Here is a 17,322-nt window from a genome sequence, read left to right as displayed (position 1 = left end):
TCTCCATTAAGAACTTCAGTGTTCTTAGCCAAAAATCCTCACAGAAGGAACTTCTTTAATTTCCAAATAATACCTCAAGCGCTTCTATCATAAGTAGCTCCTGTTGTTTAAAAAAGATCCTCTCTGTGTTACTTCAAGTTCTCTGCCAGATGGGTTACTCACTATAGGCTTCTGAACTTACGCGTTTTGTGTCTGTCTTCTATTTTGTATATTCATATAGTAATTTACCTGAATGACTAACACATGTCTTATGCTAGATAATGGTTTTTCTGGAGTTCACATCTCTTAATTCCAAAAGAGCACACTATTTGAGAAACAGATTCAGTCTACTGCCAACATCTTTTGTATGTGTTCTCTTAATTTTTCCTTTCATTATCAGGATTAAAGAAGAGGATATCTCACCAGTTCACAATTCTGAAATACAAAACATCTTGAAACTTGAAAGTTTCTTCAGAATTTATCTGGCAGCAAAATCTGACTATTCCTACATTTCACTGAAGAAATATTAATGTATTTGATTATATGACTTTGGCCAAATTCCTCTGTGGATGTTATAAAATATATGCCATGTATACTATATTACCTTTCTAAAATCTGAAAAATTCTTAACTATGATATAAACCTGACTTAATATCAAAAGAGAGATTGCAATCCTGCTCATATATAATTGACTGAATTGCAATGTGATTTATCTACCCATACACATAAATGACTAAAAAATGTGGCAACTCATGCATTATAAACAAGGTTGCTAGAGCTGCTGTAATTATAAGCATACAAGAAAAGTTCTTCCTAGCCTCATCTCCAAAAGTAAAAACACACAGATTTTCTCTATGTGTATTTATGTCAGTCCAGACTAGAGAATATGGGCTAATGTTCTCTAGAGCCTGAAAAATCTATCTGTGTTTTTCACAGAAATGTATAGCAAATGCAACGAAATTTTGTTATAGTTTTCTCTCTCTTCATGCATTATAATGTAGTACTTAAGACTGCAGGTAATGAACCCAGATTCTCGGAGTTAATTCCACCTAAATTATAGATACATCCTAACTTAACAGCTATCAGAATTATTGAAGTCCTTTTTGGATCACGTACTATAAAGAACTAACCTGTATTCCCCCAAAAAGTTCATAAAGAACCCCGTCCCCTTCACGCTATTGTTTCAGATTATATAGTTCCTTAGAGATTTTTTTCACTTGTTCAATCTAATCTTTAAGTGAATTTTCCTGGGGTATCTACTGTGGGACAAGATGCCACTATATATGGATGTCTAAAACAAGGTTCTCATCTATAAGAGGCTTAAAATCTACTTAAAGTTATAAATCTCCCAATGCCCTATAGCTATGTACATAAGCAATGACACTTTAAGGAAAATATGCATATCTGCAATGACACATCAACTTTGAAAATTCTCTCACTATGATGCAATGTTCCTACTTTGACTGAATTGCAACTTGACTTACCTACCCAGAGGTTTCCAGCTAGCTATTTTTATATTCTGTATTAGCTGCTCATTTATTACTGGATTCATTTAATTCACCCATCACAGAATGAAAGCCCCTTGGAAGATAAGGGATGCTCATGACCAAAAGCAGGAATGGCAATAAGTCAGGAGCCAAACTCAACTATCTTTGCTCTCTCTGCCTTGTCCAGCCTTCTCCATCTCTATGACCGGCACCACCATTCAACCAACTGCGCACCCCAGTAACGTACCAGTTATTGCTGGTGTGTTCCTCCTTCTGACACTCCCACCAGTCTTTTGCGGGTTTTACTTCCTAAATGTCCTTCAACACCACCACTCAACTGTGGTCTTTCTCCACTTATTAGCTAAGCTATTGTCCTTGGAATGAGTCCCAAACAGAACTTCCTAAATTCACTTTCCACATCTTTCTCAACAATGCAGCAAGATTGCCTTTAAAAATAATTATAAAAGTAATACATGGCTAAAATAAGATGGTCAAAATTCCGAAAGTAGAGAGCACATGGTAAAAGATCAAAGTTCCCTTTCCATCCTCAACTCCAAGTCCCACAAACTGAAATTAATAATCACTTACCATTTCTCATAGGTTCTTCTAGAAAACCTTAATGTGAATACAAGCATTTTAATGTTGGTTTGGGACTCAGGTAACCAAAGAAAGGAAAGGATTTGCATCTAATAAAACAACAAGCAATTAAAAATAATTCTAATCTTATTTGCATCTTTAGATGAATATGGAAAATTGTCAACACTGTTTAAAATCCCCTGTTTCTCTGCTGTTATTGTCTTGTATCCCCACAGGTGTCCAGAGCCTCGAGATTTTCAGCTCTGAATTTTTTGCCCCACTTATTCTTCAAATCTCAGCTACAACATCCTGAGAGGGCTCCTCTGACCCCCAGAGCAGATCAGATCTATCTTTATGCAAGCTCATAGCACTCTGAGCTCCTTTTTCATGGTACCAATCATCATTATTATCAAATAACTAATTCTGTAATTAGTTAGTTGGTTCATGTCTGAATGCTCTAAGATTCCACAAAGCAGAGACCATAATATGTTTCTTTCTCAGCTCTGCTTCACCAGTACCTGGCTCAGCACCAAAAGAGTCAGAAGTCTCAAGATATGTCAAGTGATGAATTAATGAATGAATGAATAGTCAAAATATCAGGTGACCAACTGCAAATACATTTTAAAAAGTAAACCCCCAAATTATAACATTATTTCTATAAGAAAAGGAAATTCTAGGTTTTCAAAAACTGACTTACATATTCACTTTTTAAAAGTGAGGTTTTTTTTCAAGCTGCCTGAATTTCATTTTAACATAAAAAAAAATCTATTTAGTTTCCCGAGGTTCCCCCATACTGTTTTCCATAGAGGTTGTATCAATTTACTTTACCACCAACAGTGGAGGAGGGAACTTTTTTCTCCACACCGTCTCCAGAATTTTTTATTTGTTGTCTTGTTAATGATGGCCAATCTGACTGGTATGAGACTGTAGTTTTGATTTGCATTTCTCTAATAATTAGTGATATTAAGCATTTTTTCATATACTTGTTGGCCACCCGTATGTATTCTTTGGAGAAATGACTACTTAGGTCTTCTGCCCATTTTTCAATTGGGTTGTTTGTTTTGTTGTTGTTGAGTTGAATGAGTTGTTTGTATATTTTGGAGATTAGATCCTTGTCTGTTGTATCATCAGCAAAGATTTTCTCCCATCAGTAGGTTGTCTTTTCATTTTTTTAATGGTTTCATTTGCTGTGCAAAAGCTTTTGAGTTTGATTAGGGCTACCGTATGATCCAGCAATTCCACTATTGGGCATATATTCAGACAAAATTTTCATTGAAAAGATACACACACCCCTATGCTCATAGCAGCACTATTCACAATAGCCAAGACATGGAAACAACCTAAATATCCATCGAAAGATGAATGGATTAAGAAGATGTGGTACAGGAGTTCCTGTCGTGGCTCAGTGATTAATGAAGCTGACTGTGTTCATGAGGAGACAGGTTAAATCCCTGGCCTCACTCACTGGGTAAAGGATCCAGCATTGCCTTGAGCTGTGGTGTAGGTTGCAGACACGGCTCAGATCCTGTGTTGCTGTGGTTGAGGCGTAGGCTGACAGCTACAGCTCCAGTTCAATCCCTAGTCTGAGAACTTCCATATGCTGTGAGTTCGGCCCTAAAGAGACAAAACAAAACAAAACAAAAAAGAAGAAGAAGATGTGGTACATATATACAATGGAATATTACTCAGCCATAAAAAAGACAAACCAATGCCATTTGCAGCAACATAGATGGACTAGAGATTCTCATACTAAGTGAAGTACTAACCCAGAAACAAAGAGACAAATACCATATGATATTACTTATTTGTGGAATCTAAAAATATGGAACAGATGATCCTATATTAAAAAAAAAAAAAAACAGAATCGGATCATGGCCAAGGAGAGCAGACTTGAGGTTCCCAAGGGGGAAGGGGAGGGAGTGGGATGGATGGGAAATTTGGGGGTTTTTTGGATGGGACCCTACTGTACAGCACAGGGAAATGTGTATGATTTGGTCACTCTACTGTACAACATAACTTAACAAAACATTGTAAATCAACTATACTTTAATAATAAAAAAAAATTTAAAAAATCTATGACAGTTAAGTAATTTTTAAAAAAATTCTTATTCTTTGTACAATGAAACCAAAAACCAAGGATTAAATAACCACTAAGGTAATAGAGCTCTTTGGTGAGAGAGCCAGAACTGGGAGGTGGGACTCTAGTGGCAGAGGGATTAGAAGGGAATCAGTGACATGCAAAGGAAAAGGAAATTCTGTCAATTCAGCAGAAAACACAACCAACACACAACTTCCTCTAGAGCCAACCCCACTAAAACTTGTATCTTAATGCGAATTTACATATTTATCTAGATGACTCAAGGGTGGATAGTAAATAAAGGCAGTTAACATATATGATCCAACCTCACTAAATATAATGATTCAAGAAATACAGTAACGGGAACAAACAGAGTCACATGCAGATATACCAGTGTTGCTTCAAAAAGTAAATCAATATATACTTATATGCTGCTTCATTTACCTATTGCTGCATATCAAAACATCCACATATTGGAGACTTAAAACAAATTTTTAATTGCTGGCAAATTTGTGCAATAACTGGGATTCAGCCAGAAGATTCCTTAGCAGGTTTTTCTAGGGTCTTTCATGCAGTTCTAGTCAAATGGCAACTAGATGTAGAACAAAATGGCTTACTCATATATGTAGTGCCTTGTCTGGCACAGCTCTACATGTTAGCTGGATTCCCAGAGCAAGTGTTCTCAAAGAACAAACCTCAATGTAAATATGTTTTTCAAACCTCTGGTTACATGACTCTTACTAATGTCAGATTAGCTAATCCCAGAGCCTATGTGGGAGAAGACTACATAAGATCCTGACATCAGGAGGCATAGTTCATTGGGAACCACTAAATTAACAATTAAACACAAGGTAGTATTCACAGCAATGACAAAGAAGGATTATATCAATTATGCCAAAGCTTAGATATAAGATACTATACAAGCTCAGAGTTTACTTAACTTCGAGGAGATAACCCCTCTCCTGGTTTCTGTCCTACCTCACTGGCTGTTCCTTCTTCATGACTTTGCTGGCTCTTCCTCATTTACTTGGCCTCAAAATGCCAGACTGCCCCAGCCTAGCCATTGCACAGCTTCTCCTCCTTATCCACACTCATTTCTTAGATGATCTCCTTCAGTTTCATGTCTTTACATATCGTCAATACTCAGTACTTCCAAATGCATCTCTACCACTGACCTCTTGTCTGAACTTGAGAATTCTGCATCTAAATGCCTTCTAAATATCTCTACTTGAAGGGCTGACAGTCATTTACCCATTTCCAAAATATCAGCAAATGTTACTTACTCTACCTTTAAAATGTGCCCTAAATATAGAACTCCTCCTTCACGACCTGGCCAAGCCACAATTTTCAGTCATCCAGGTTATTTTAATAGCCGCCTAATTGGTCCACTGCATTCATCCTGGTTCCTCTGCCTTCTGGTTTTCTTATAGGAGCTGGAGGGATACTTTAAAAAGTAAATCTGATCATAGCATTGCTATGTTTAAACCTTCCAATGCCTTCTCAGCTCCCTTAGGATGGGAGAAAACATTCTGAAGATCTTACCCTTAGCTTTCAAGGCCCAACATGAACTTTATTCCCTCTACCCTCTGGGCCCATGCCCCACCACTCTCCCTTTTGTATATTCCACTACAGTTCAAACCACTTTCTTTGCTATTACTCGACATATCAAAGCAGTTTGCCCTCAGGGCCTTTGCAGTGCAATTCCTTTTGCCCAGAACCCTCTTCCTCTAAATATCTGCATGGCTCATTCCCTCTCCTCATTCAAGTCTCTGCTTAAATTTCACTTCATTAGAAAGACTTTTCCTATCTATCTTATCCAAAATAACAGCCACATTCAGTAATATCACACAAGTATGAGAACAAGTCTAACCATACTCTCCAGCCTATCTATTAATGTTCATTTGCTTATCCTGACTTATTTTCCTTCATAAAACATGTTAATTCATCATACTCAACTATCTATTTATTTGTATATTCATTATATCTCTCTATTAATCCCTCCCCAGAACATAAACTCTTTGAAGGTAGGAGTTTATTATGCTTTGTTTTATTATTGTAATTCCAGCACCTAGAAGAGACCTTGTGGATAAATGAATACACAATTACAATATGTCTTTACCTCCAGATTGTTAAAAAATACAGAACCCCAAGAGATCAAAGCAGTAGAATTATCCTAACACTCAGATTAAATTAAAACAAAGAAGTTATAATAATTGGGTAATGTGGGTAAACATGCTTTAATTTAAAATTAATTTAAGAAATACAAAAAGAAATATAAGGTAAAGAAAAAAAGCCAGACTGAGATTTGGGCAACTTGAGTGAACATCCTAACTAGGATTCAAACATGTTTTATAACCTTGATGTAATACACATAGCCTCAAGAAAATCTACTTTTATGTAAAATCTGAGGCCCCCCAAAAGTCCACAAAATAATTTTAATTCTAATGAAAAACACATGGAATTAATAGATATTGACTACTGTTCCTGAGCAAAGTATGCCAGGGTTTTTGTGTCCCTTCCAAGAAAAAGGTTACATGCTTGAAAATCCCCCTCAAATGGCACCTCAACCCCTTAAAAATTCTACTTGACTGCTTTATAAGTTTCTATGAAAGACTGTAGAGAAAATTTTCCATCATTGCCCCAAATAAAGAAGAAGGAGAAGGAGGGGAAGGTGCAAGGGAGGAAGAGGGTTTAGGAAAGAGAAGAGGAAAAGGAAATGGGGAAAGAGGAGAGGAAGATAAAAGAAATAGGAGGAGGAAGTCGAAGAGGAGGAAAAGCCAGACAAGCACAGCTGACAATGAAAGTAGAAACGCTATTCTTTGAAACAATCCCTAAACAGTTATTTGCCAGCCTCCAGGGGCTAAGAGGAAAGGCAGGGGTAGAACCTCTTATTACTGCCCCACTGCCAGGCAAGCTCACTATACACCAGCTCTGAATTAGTTTATCTGAACTATCTTCAGGTAAAAAGTAGAATGATTACACCTAACACTGCAATGGATAAGTATTAACAAGCTCTATCTCATGGTGTCTGATAACTTACAAAGCATCGCTACCAAGCAAAGTATGGCCTTGATCAGAAGGAGGGCAGAGTAGAGTTCCCACTGTAGTACAGTGGGTTAAGCATCTGACTGCAAGAGTTCCATCGTGGCGCAGTAGAAACGAATCCGACTAGGAGGCATGAGGTTGCGGGTTTGATCCCTGGCCTCACTCAGTGGGTTAAGGATCCGGTGCTGCCATGAGCTGTGGTGTAGGTCGAAGACGCAGTTCGGATCTGGCATAGCTGTGGCTCTGGAACAAGCCAGCAGGTGTAGTTCCAATTAGATCCCTAGCCTGGGAAACTCCATATACAGTGGGTGTGGCCCTAAAAATACAAAAAAAAAAAAAAAAAAAAAACTGATTGCAGCTGCTCAGTTCGCTGCAGAGGTGTGGGTTCAATCCCCAGCCCAGAAAAGTGAGCTAAATGATCCAGAGTTGCCATAGCTGCAGCATATGTCACAGCTGCAGCTCAAACTCAATTCCTGGCCTGGGAATTCCATATGCCACAGGTGCAACCATAAGGAAAAAAAAGGAGAGATTTATATTTAGCAAAATAAAGTAAGTTACTATATTGGGCAAGTTATTACATTTTATAAAGTTTTCTCATCTGTTAGAAAGGAGGAGAATGGTGGGTGGGGTGAATTTCTTCTAGTTCTAAAATTAATTGTTCTAATTATTTAAATTTTCATTTTATTATTTCTAACCTATTTAGCTGGTTAGCTAGAGTATAAGTTCTTAAATCATCACTTGTGGAACACATAGTTCAGCAAGATTTTAATAGATTTTCTTCACAAAAAGCATTCCATGGTTAAAAAAAAAAAAAAAAACTAGTTTGGGAAACATTAGGTTAGTCATAGTTAAACATGTTTATTTCTGGCAGGACTTCTCTTCCCTACTAATATGCTAATGTGCTTTATGAATATCTAAAAGAAGAATATTGCATAGCTCGTACCATTTCCAAATTTTATCATCAGGCACCTTTACCTAGAAACTCTGCTACTGAGGATGAAAATGATGGATACACAACAAATGTTTATCTCCTCTCCTTCCTGAAAGTTCAATTATTGTAAAAAGAAAAAAACTTAGGTTAAACCCTCAATGATAAAGAAAACAGAAGGGCCAATAGCCAATAAGAGTTCTCAACAAATCTGTAGAATATACTCAAAGCAACTGAAGGAACACAGGAGGAGATTAGGGGAAGCCACAAGCAGGACAGTGTATGAAGAACAATCCAGTGGAGAATTCTGTCCATGATTTAAGAGAACCAAAAAGAGGCTCTGGACTTAGAAATATACATACCATATTGTAGGGAAAGGGTAAATGAGCTCAGAAATAAGATATAGAAATGAAAACAGATTAATTAAAGGTTTCTTCCTTTTTTCAGTCTTTTGTCTTTTTAGGGCTGCACCCGAGGTTCCCAGAGTAGAAGTTGAATGGCAGCTGTGGCTGCCAGCCTATACCACAGCCACAGCAACACAGGATCCAAGTCAAGCCTACAACCTACCCACAGATCATGGCAACACTGGATCCTTAACCCACTGAGCAAGGCCAGGGATTGAACCTGTGTCTTTATGGATGCTAGTCAGATTCGTTTCCACTGAGCCACAACAGGAACTATTAATTGAAGGTTTCTATACTAAATAACCCAACAGCCTCATCTCTCATTCCCACATATAACACAAATTTAAGTTTATTATACTGTGATTTATATTAAGAAATACACATATAATTATAATAAGAAATATATACATATATATGTATATATATAAATATATACTTCATCCCTCTTTTAGGCACAGAGTTCCTAAAACCTTTGCAGTTTCCTAAGTGATTAGAGCAGCAAATTTCAATCATACCTGAGTTTGTATTCATGAAGTAATTTTTGGAAAGACACTAAGCAGAGTTGGCGTCTGGTTGCCAGGGGTACCAACCTTGATGAGAGAGTTAAAACTTTTGGCCTTGCCCTCCAGACCCCAAACCCCTCCTTCCCCCCTCCAGAGAAGGGCTTGAGTTTGGAATCGGTCACCCTAGGTCAGTGATTTAATCAAATGTGCCTGCTTAATGAAGTCTCAAAAAAAAAAAAAAAAAATCCCTGGACTATGGAGTTTGGAGAGTTTCCAGGTTAGTGATGTAACCCCAAATTCCACAGAGACAGAAAGAAGTTCCTCCTGTGCTTGGGACCCTTCTGAGGTCACAAGGTATCACTTCATCTTGCCCTATGTATCTTTTCATCTGGCTGTTCAATGTATCCTGTAATATCTTTTGTAATAACCCAATATTCTAGTAAGGGAAATGTTTTCCTAAGTTCTGTGAGCTGTCCTAGCAAATTAATTGAACCTAACGTAGGGGTCGTAAGAACCTCCCATGTGTAGCTGGTACAGCCAGTGGGTCAGAAACAAGTAACAACCTGAACTTGTGACTGACATCTGAAGTGAGGAGTTAATTGGGAGTCTTATAGGACTGATCCCTTAACCTGTGGGATATGATGTTTGCTCAAGAAAGATAGTGTCAGAATTAAGTTACAGAACATCCAGCTGGTATGGCAGAATTACTTGATGTGTGGAACACCGAAATATTTGCTGTCAAAAATGAAGGAGTGTTGTAGTAGAGTATTGAGAGTAGAAAGACAGAAAGGAATGTGCTTTTCTGCCTAAGTAGGATTCAATAACAAAAAGTTAGACCTTCTCTTGTAGTGCAGTGGGCTAAGGATCCACCATTGTCACTGCAGTCACTCAGGTCACTGCTGTGGCTCAGCTTCAGTCCCTGGCCGAGGAACTTCCACATGCTTTGGGCATGGCCAAAAATTTTTTTAAAAAGTTAGAGACCTCTCAAAAAATACTGGATACCTAAAGAAAAGATCTCCACATTTACTCACTTAGAGGAATTCCAGTAATCAATCTTCTGTCAGGCCATTTACTCCAAAGGGAAGACTTTGAATTGATATTGTCACCAGTACTCGAACCTGGTAACAATCTTTTACTGCCTCTCTTTCTTCCAGTGAGAGAGAAAGGAGAAGAGAGAGAAATAGACCAAAAACAGATGACTCAGGGAATTAATGAAAGAGTTGGGGTTTTTGTTGTTGTTGTTGTTGTTGTTGTTGAAGTTTGTAGCTTTCTCAGAGATATTTGAAAAACTTCATCATAAAGTTTTGTACTCTATGGAAAAAAATCAATTACAGAGGTAAAACAGACTCTTATAATAAAGACTATGATTACCAAAAATATTGGTAGAGTGAAATAAATCACCCAGAATGTATATCTAAAAGATTGAAAATATTAGAGAAATTATAAACAAATTAAAAAATTTTTTTTTCTTTTTGGGGCCACACGTGTGGCATATGGAAGTTTCTGAGCTAGGGGTTGAATCAGAACTACAGCTAGCAGTCTACACCACTGCCACAGCAACACCAGATCCAAGCCACACCTGTGACCTACACCACAGCTTGTGGCAAGGCTGGATTTTTAACCCATTCAGTGAGGCCACGGATTGAACCCACATCCTCATGGACACTATGTCAGATTCTTAACCCAATGAGCCACAATGGGAACTCCTAAACAAATTAAATTTTATAGTACACGAGTCTAAAGTACAAATGGTAGAAGTCACAGAATGATAGTATAGAGAAAATGAAAGTGAGAAAAATCAAGTAAGGACTCAATCAAGATGCTTTTCCAGAACTTAAGGACTCAAATCCTCAAAATGCAAGGGCACAACAGTGGCACAGCAAAAGATATCTACTTGGGCACATCACCATGACATTTTAAACATTAAGAATAAGGAGTTTTCTCAGTTCAGTCTCCCAAAGCAACAGAAATAAAAGCAAAAATAAACCAATGGGACCTAATCAAACTGACAAGCTTTTGCACAGCAAAGGAAACCAAAACGAAAACAAAAAGACAAGACAGGGATTAAGCTGGTGGAATAGAAGGACTGGAGCTCAACTTCTCTCCTAAGAACAACAAAATTCAAAACTAAGACTGAGCAATCTCCACCCAAATGGACCGGAAACCTTAAAAAAGATACCCTACTTCAAAGAAAAAGAGGAGGACACATCAAGAGGTAGGAGGGGTGATTTTGCAATATAAACAAACCAATACCTCCTGGGTGGGAAGCTCTACAGACCAAAAACTAACTGGTTCACAGAGACTCACCTACAGGAGTGAGAGTTCTGAGCTCCACATCAAACTCTCACGTGTGGGGATCTGGCACAGGGAGAAAAAGCACTGGAACATCTGGCATGGAAGGCCAGTGGGGCTTGTACGCAGGAGCTCCATGGGACTGGGGGAAATGGAGACCCCATTCTTAAAAGGTGCAAACAGACTTTCATGTGCACTGGGTCCCAGGGCAAAGCAAAGTCTCCATGGGAATCTGGGTCAAACCTGACTGCAGTTCTTGGAGGACATCCTGGGAAAACAGGGGTGAACGTGGCTTGTTGTGAGGGAAGGACATTAAAAGCAAAGCTCTCGGGAATATTCAGCAGCCATGCCTTTCTCTGGAGGTGGCCATTTTGGGAAAACCTGGCCCCATCTGTCAGCCACCTGCTGAGAAGCCCCAGGGCAAACAACAACCCAGGTGGGATCACAGCCCAGCCCCTCAGTAAACAGGCTACCTAAAGACCCTTCAGGTGCACAACTGCCTCTAATCCCATCCAGAGACTAAGCCCCACCCACCAGAGGGATTAGAATCGGCTCCACCTACCAGGGGGCAGGCATCAGCCTCTCCCATCAGGAAGCTGACAGCAAGCCCCCCGTACTAACATCAGCCACGGGGGGGAGACATCAGAAGAAAGAGAGGCTACAACTCTATTATCCGTAAAAAGGTCACCACACCAAAAACCTATAAAAATGAAAAGACAGAGAACTATAACTCAGATAAGGGAGAAAGGAAAAACCCCAGAAAATCAGCTAAGTGCTCAGGAGATTCTCAGCCTCCAGGAAAAAGACTTTATACTCTTGAGGCTGAAGAAGATGCAAGACATTGGAAATAAACTGGAGGCAAAGATGGATAACTTACAGGAAACACTAACCAAAGAGATACAAGATATAAAACTTAAACAAGAAGAGATGCAAAATACAATAACTGAAATAAAAAATTCACTAGAGGCAGCTAACAGCAGAATACAGGAGGCAGAAGAACGAATAAGCGAGGTGGAGGACAGACTAGTGGAAATTATGGATGTGGAACAGAAAAGAGAAAAAAGATTGAAAACAAATGAAGAGAGTCTCAGACAACTCTGGAACAACGTTAAACGCTCCAACATCCGTATTATAGGGGTGCCAGAAGGAGAAGAGAGAGAGAAGGGGACAGAAAAAATATTCCAAGAGATAATAGCTGAAAATTTCCCTAACATGGGGAAGGAATCACTCACTTGAATCCAGGAAGCACAACGAGTACCATATAAAATAAACCCAAGTAGGAATACCCCAAGACACATATTAATCAAACTGACCAAAATTAAAGACAAAGAGAAAATCTTGAAAGCAGCTAGGGAAAAGAAACAAGTAACATACAAGGGAACTCCAAAAAGGTTATTGGCAGATTTTTCAACAGAAACTCTGAAGGCCAGAAGGGAGTGGCATGATATACTTAACGTGATGAAAGGAAAAAACTCCAACCAAGATTACTCTACCCAGCAAGGCTCTCATTCAGATTTGAAGGAGAAATCAAAACCTTCACAGATAAGCAAAAGCTGAGACAATTCAGCAACACTAAACCAGCCTTACAACAAATACTAAAGGAACTTGTCTAGGCAGAAAAGAACAAGAGAAGAAGGAACGAAAAAAGAGCAGCAAAAACAAACCCAAAGGAATTAATAAAATGGCAATAAGAACATACCTATCAATAATTACCTTAAATGTGAATGGACTAAATGCCCCAACCAAAAGACATAGACTGGCTGAATGGATACAAAAACAAGACCCACATATATGCTGTCTTCAAGAGACCCACTTCACTTCTAGGGATACATACAAATTGAAAGTGAGAGGATGGAAGAAAATATTTCATGCAAACAGGGATCAAAAGAAAGCTGGAGTAGCAATACTCAGATCAGACAAAATAGACTTTAAAAGGAAGAATATTTTCAGGGACAAGGAAGGACATTACATAATGATCAGGATCAATCCAAGAAGAAGATATAACAATTTTAAATATCTACGCACCCAACATAGGCTCACCACAATACATAAGGGAACTGCTAACAACCTTAAAAGGACAAATCGACAATAACACAATCATAGTGGGGGACTTTAGCACCCCACTTACAACAATGGACAGATCAACCAGACAGAAAATCAATAAGAAAACACAGGCCCTGAATGATGCATTAAACCAGATGGACTTAGTAGATATTTATAGGACATTCCATCCAAAAGCAACAGAATACACATTCTTCTCAAGTGCACATGGAACATTCTCTAAGATGGATCATATCCTGGGCTACAAATCCAACCTCGGTAACTTTAAGAAAATTGAAATCATATCAAGCATCTTTTCCAACCACAATGCTATACGACTGGAAATCAACAACAAGAAAAAACTGCAAAACACACAAACACATGGAGACTAAACAACATGCCACTAAACAACCAATGGATCACTGAAGAAATCAAAGAGGAAATTAAAAAATACCTAGCAGCAAAAGACAATGAAGATATGACACTCCAAAACCTATGGGATGCAGCAAAAGCCATCCTAAGAGGAAAGTATATAACAATACAAGTCCACCTCAGGAAACAAGAAAAAGCTCAAATAAACAAGCTAACTTTACATGTAAAGCAGCTTGAGAGAGAAGAACAGACAAGACCTAAAGTTAGCAGAAGGAAAGAAATCATAAAGATCAGAGCAGAAATCAATGAAATAGAAACAAAGAAAACCATAGAAAAGATCAATGAAACGAAAAGCTGGTTCTTTGAAAAGATCAGCAAAATTGATAAACCCCTAGCCAGACTTATCAAGCAAAAAAGAGAGAGCACTCAAATCAATAAAATTAGAAATGAAAAATGAGAAGTAACAGACATCACAGAAATACAAAGAATCATAAAAGACTACCATATGCAAGTATATGCCAATAAAATGGAAAACCTAGAAGAAATGGAGAAATTCTTAGAAAGGTACAATCTTCCAAGACTCAACCAAGATGAAACAGAAAAGATGAATGTACCAATCACAAGAACTGAAATTAAAACTGTGATTTAAAAACTTCCAACAAAGAGAAGTCCAGGACAAGATGGCTTCACAGGTGAATTCTAACATTTAGAGAAAAGCTAATACCTCTTCTTCTGAAACTATTCCAAAAAATTGCAGAGGAAGGGATACTCCCAAATTCATTCTATGAGGTCACCATCACCCTGATACCAAAACCAGACAAAGATTCCACAAAAAAAGAAAACTACAGGCCAATTTCACTGATGATCATTGATGCAAAAATCTTCAACAAAATACTAGCAAACCACATCCAACAATACGTTAAAAGGATTGTACATCACGATCAAGTGGGATTTATCCCAGGGATGCAAGGGTTCTTCAATATCCGCAAATTCATCAGTGTGATACACCACATTAACAAACTGAAGAATAAAAACCATATGATCCTCTCAATAGATGCGGAAAAAGCCTTTGACAAAATCCAACATCCATTTCTGATAAAAACCCTTCAGAACTGGTCATAAAGGGAACCCACCTCAACATCATAAAGGCCATATATGACAAACGCACAGTGAACATCATTCTCAATGGTGAAAAGCTGAAAGAATTCCCGCTGAGATCAGGAACAAGACAAGGATGTCCACTCTTGCCACTACTCTTCAACATGGTTTTGGAAGTCCTAGCCACAGCAATCAGAGAAAAAGAAATAAAAGGAATCCAAATTGGAAAGGAAGAAGTAAAACTATCACTATTTGTATATGACATAATACTATACCTAGAGAATCCCAAAGACTCTACCAGAAAACTGTTTGAGCTCATCCACGAATTTGGCAAAGTCACAGGATACAAAATCAATACACATAAATTGATGGCATTTCTATACACTAACAATGGAAGAGCAGGAAAAAGAAATTAGGGAAGCAATCCAAAAGAATAAAATACCTAGGAATGAACCTACCTAAAGAGACAAAAGACCTGTACTCTGAAAACTATAAGACACTGATGAAAGAAATCAAAGATGACCCAAATAGATGGAAAGATATTACATGCTCGTGGATTGGAAGAGTTAATATTATCAAAATGACTATACTACCTAAGGCAATCTACAGAGTCAATGCAATCCCTATCAAATTACCAAGGACATTTTTCACAGAACTCGAACAAAAAACTTTAAAGTTTGCTTGGAGGCACAAAAGACCCAGAATAGCCAAAGACATCCTGAAAAAGAAAAATGGAGCTTGAGGAATCAGGCTCCCAGGCTTCAGACTATACTCCAAAGCAATAATCATCAAAACCATATGATACTGGCACAAAGGCAGAAATATAGATCAGTGGAACAGGATAGAAAGCCCAGAATTAAACCCACGCACCTACAGCCAACTAATCTATGACAAAGGAGGCAAGAATATACAATGGAGAAAGGACAGCTTGTTCAATAAGTGGTGCTTGAAAAATTGGATGGGCACATGTAAAAGAATGAAATTAGAACACTCTCTAACACCATACACAAAAATAAACTCCAAATGGATTAAAGACCTAAATATAAGACCAGATACTATAAAACTCTTAGAGGAAGACATAGGCCAAACACTCTCCGACATAAACCACAGCAACATCTCAGATCTACATCTCAGAATATTGACAACAAAAACAAAAATAAACAAATGGGACCTAATCAAACTTCAAAGTTTCTGCACAGCAAAGGAAACCCTAAACAACACAAAAAGACATCCCACAGAATGGGAGAAAATCTTTGCAAGTGAATCAACTGACAAGGGATTCATCTCCAAAATTTATAAATAACTTCCACAGCTCAATACCAAAAAAACAAACAAGCCTATCAGAAAATGGGCAGATCTAAACAGACAGTTCTCCAAAGAAGACATACACATGGCTGAGAAACACATGAAAAGATGTTAACATCACTCATTATTAGAGAGATGCAAATCAAAACCACTCTGAGGTACCACCTTACACCAGCCAGAATGGCCATCATCCAAAAGTCTACAAACAATAAGTGCTAGAGAGGGTGTGGAGAAAAAGGAACCCTAGTACACTGTTGGTGGGATTGTAAATTGGTGCAACCACGGTGGAAAGCAGTATGGCAATTCCTCAGAAAACTAAACATAGAACTACCATTTGACCCAGCAATCCCACTCCTGGGCATCTACCCAGAGAAAACCACAACTCGCAAAGACTCATGTACTCCGATATTCATTGCAGCACTATTTACAATAGCCAAAACATGGAAAAACCTAAATGTCCATTGACAGAGAAGTGGATCAAATTGTGGTACATATATACAATGGAATATTACTCAGCCATTAAAAAGAACGAAATACCAGCATTTTTTGAACATGGATGGACCTAGAAACTATCATGCTAAGTGAGGTCAGCCACACAAGAGACACCAACATCAAATGCTTTCACTGACATGTGGAATCTGAAAAAAGGACAGACTGAACTTCTTTGCAGAACAGATGCTGACTCACAGACATTGAAATACTTATAGTCTCCAGAGGAGACAGTTTGGGGGGTGGGGGGATGTGCTTGGGCTGTGGGATGGAAATCCTGTGAAATCAGATTGTTATGATCATTATACAACTACAGATGTGATAAGTTCATTTGAGGAATAAAAAAAAGACAACTGACAGAATGGGAGAAAATAGTTTCAAATGATGCAACCGACAAGGCCTTAATCTCTAAAATATATAAACAACTTATACAACTCAACATCAAAAAAGCCAACAACCCCATTGAAAAATGGGCAAAAGACTGTGTGTACTTGAAAAGAATGTGTATTGTGCTGTTGTTTGATGGTATATTCTCTAAATATTAATTCAACTGAGTTGATAATAACATTATTCAGCCCCAGCTGGTTTCACTGATGAATTCTAGCAAACATTCAAAAAAGAAATAATACTAGTTCTTCAAAACCACTCCAAAAATAGAAAAAGAAGAAATACTTCCCAACTCATTTATGAGACAAGCATTACACTAATAACAAGAACATCAAAATAA

The sequence above is a fragment of the Sus scrofa genome, chromosome 1, assembly GCF_054392235.1.
Source record: "Sus scrofa isolate SSC_HxYL_T2T_F1_AM1 chromosome 1, Sscrofa_HxYL_maternal_Yorkshire_Landrace_v2.0, whole genome shotgun sequence".
Lineage (NCBI taxonomy): Eukaryota > Metazoa > Chordata > Mammalia > Artiodactyla > Suidae > Sus > Sus scrofa.
This window is presented reverse-complemented; position numbering follows the sequence as displayed.